At 40.8% G+C, this 2,546-nt stretch overlaps 2 long non-coding RNA genes across 2 annotated transcripts in view; one reads left to right on the top strand and one right to left on the bottom strand.

The window, feature by feature from the left end:
• LOC116701561 (uncharacterized) overlaps nt 1-1,595 on the bottom strand; it is a 13,819-nt gene extending 12,224 nt beyond the window's left edge. Inside the window, exons 1-2 of the long non-coding RNA XR_004334948.1 lie at nt 1,585-1,595; nt 1,015-1,016 (exon numbers count right to left, since the gene is read on the bottom strand). This is a non-coding gene — a long non-coding RNA (uncharacterized LOC116701561). The remainder of the gene's footprint in view (nt 1-1,014; nt 1,017-1,584) is intronic.
• LOC116701555 (uncharacterized) overlaps nt 1-2,546 on the top strand; it is a 22,358-nt gene that overhangs the window by 8,887 nt on the left and 10,925 nt on the right. The gene's annotated exons all lie outside the window — the stretch shown is intronic.

Genomic DNA, 2,546 nt, shown 5'->3' with positions numbered 1-2,546 from the left:
GGATTGTCTTGGCTTCCTTACGCCTCTAACATATTATTCTATAACGATGTAGTCTAAATCTCCAAAGACTGTACATTTTATTATGCAAATGTACAATAAACCGTTGCGTATCTGCAAACAAGTCTCTCCTGATTGAAAAGGCAACACTACAGCACAAGTGAAGGTTTGGGTTGATACTGTTTACATAGGTACATTTAATGTACCTATAAAAGGTAAAGCCTTTTTTCTAAACCCACATTAGCATGTACATATGGATTTTATTTTTATTCCAAACACATAAATGTCTGTTCATTACATTTCCAGACCATTTCCTTTCCTACAACAGTGTCTGTTTAACAGTTGCATTCCTTGTATCTGCTCTATAAAAAAGCTAACAGGCTGTAGAGTTTTTCAATCCACCTCGTGCAACCAAAGAGACACAATTTGCCAGAGCAAACAAGTCAGTGGCTTCAGGGCTTGTTTCCGAGTCGTGCTGAGGTTACTCTATCTCACTTAAGTCTTGTCCTGCCAGTTTGTTTGAGTACTCTTATTAAATTGCAATACTGTTGTAGCTCTCCCCATGACCTGCCAAGGATAAAAAATCTGTTTACTGTAAATTGCACCCCACTCCCTCTCAAATACCATCTGCTGCCCAAACTGTGCTTCGCTCACAACCTCTAAAAATAGACCTTCTGATTGGCTCCTGAGGAGACGGGGGTCCACATCAGCCTTAAACCCCTCATTGCTTGTTCATGAGTTTGTTTTTGACTTGCGGCTGTTTTCGTCTCCTCTAGTACAACACTACAAGCAATCTGCTTATACATGGCGTAGGTAGTTAATTTGTGGCGTCATTGGGAGAAAATTCCAAAATAATCTTTCAGAATATTGCAATTCAAGTGGTTTAAGAGAAAACTGGGCTTCTGCATCTCCTCCTTGGCTCGGTCTGCAGGCTTTAGGAAAATCTTAGGGGTGGGCGGATCGATTTAAATATCGATAGTATCGATGCCAACGCTGGTATTGGTATTTGATCGATACAACTGTAATTGAATCAATATTTTAATTTAGATATCTCTCCTCTACGTTCACTATACTTTGCTTGTGTCCTCCACCTTCCTGAGCAAACGCCGCTTTCACATCTTGGCCCACTTTCTCCTCCCCCCCCCCCCCTTCCTGCTCCTCTGCTGTGATTCTTGTTGTGTCGTCACGTGACTCACTGACACACGCGCAGAGGAGCAGCGGACTGAAGCACATTGAATGAGAATCAGGATGGCCGAGAGGAAGATAAGTGTTGTGTGGAGCTATTTTACGGCACTAAATGATAATACTGCAACTTGTGATACGTGTAAAGAGAATTCATACTGTGGCAACACTATAACCTATCACAACACTTAAACACATGACAAGGAAATGCTGATCTCAAAAAACAAAACAAAAGAAGAAATGAGGAGGGAAATCAATCCACTTCCAGACCCCCGCACAGAGACAGAGTTCGTTGGGAGAGTCTTTCAGAGAGGCAGAGAATACCCAGGTAGCTTGTAGAGTAGCTATATTATGTTGGTCATGTCATATTGTGCATTAGTTAGTGTGATTGCTCAAGAATAAGACATTGCAAAATTTTTGTTATTCTTTATTATTTTATGTTTTTTTTTAAAAGGCAGTAAAATTTGGTTTGTATTCATTCTACAGTGCCTAATAACTAATAATAATTTACTTCATACATTATAAAAATATTGCCTAAAGAATTGATCATTCATTCACCTCAGAAATAATGAAATGCTCTCCCCTACACAAAAGTATTTTTTTAAGTAAAAAGTATCGTATTGGTATCGGTATCGGCATCGGCAATACGGACCCTATATGTATTTGGTATCGGATCGATACCAAATTTTGCAGTATCGCCCACCACTAGAAAATCTTGCCCATGTCAGGAGACTTTGGCCAATCACAGGTCATATCAGGAAGAGAGTGAGTGTTTTTATTGGCTGTTCTTTCAAGGCAGATGTCCGTGCACATGCCACCAAGGTTTATTTTTTGGGCATTTAAGGCCTTTAGCTGATAGTACAGCTGAAGACATAAAATGTGAGAGAAAAGGAGGATGACATGCAGTTAAGGTCAGCAGGCTGGATTAACACACGGCAGCTACGTCAAGGACTCAGCCTCTGTGAATTGGGCGCACGCTCAACAAGGTGAGCTACCCAGATGTCCCCATCGGTGGAAGTTCTGCCAACCCAAGCCAAAGGCCCACGGTTGCAGCTAAGGCTAAACTATTATCTATTTACAGTACTGCATTGGATACACAATATAGTGGGAGTGGACATTTGCTGTGAAAACAGTCGGGAGAGCAGGTCTGCTGGGGTTAGCTTTTAGCCGAGCATGATCCTCTGGGGAGCATGAATGTGCTCAGTAAATGTCAATTTCTTCTCTTCAAATAGACATTTTTTGTTTTATGGATACGAATCTTCCAAAAGTGATTACTATAATTATTAGTTAAAGGAAGAAAAATATCAATCAGAAATGTTCCTTAACCCTCTGAGCCCGAGACACTCGCCCACGAGTAAAAAAGTACC

The sequence above is a fragment of the Etheostoma spectabile genome, chromosome 14, assembly GCF_008692095.1.
Source record: "Etheostoma spectabile isolate EspeVRDwgs_2016 chromosome 14, UIUC_Espe_1.0, whole genome shotgun sequence".
NCBI classification, from domain to species: domain Eukaryota; kingdom Metazoa; phylum Chordata; class Actinopteri; order Perciformes; family Percidae; genus Etheostoma; species Etheostoma spectabile.
Note: the sequence above shows the minus strand (reverse complement) of the source record. Positions and strands in the feature narration are given on the sequence as shown.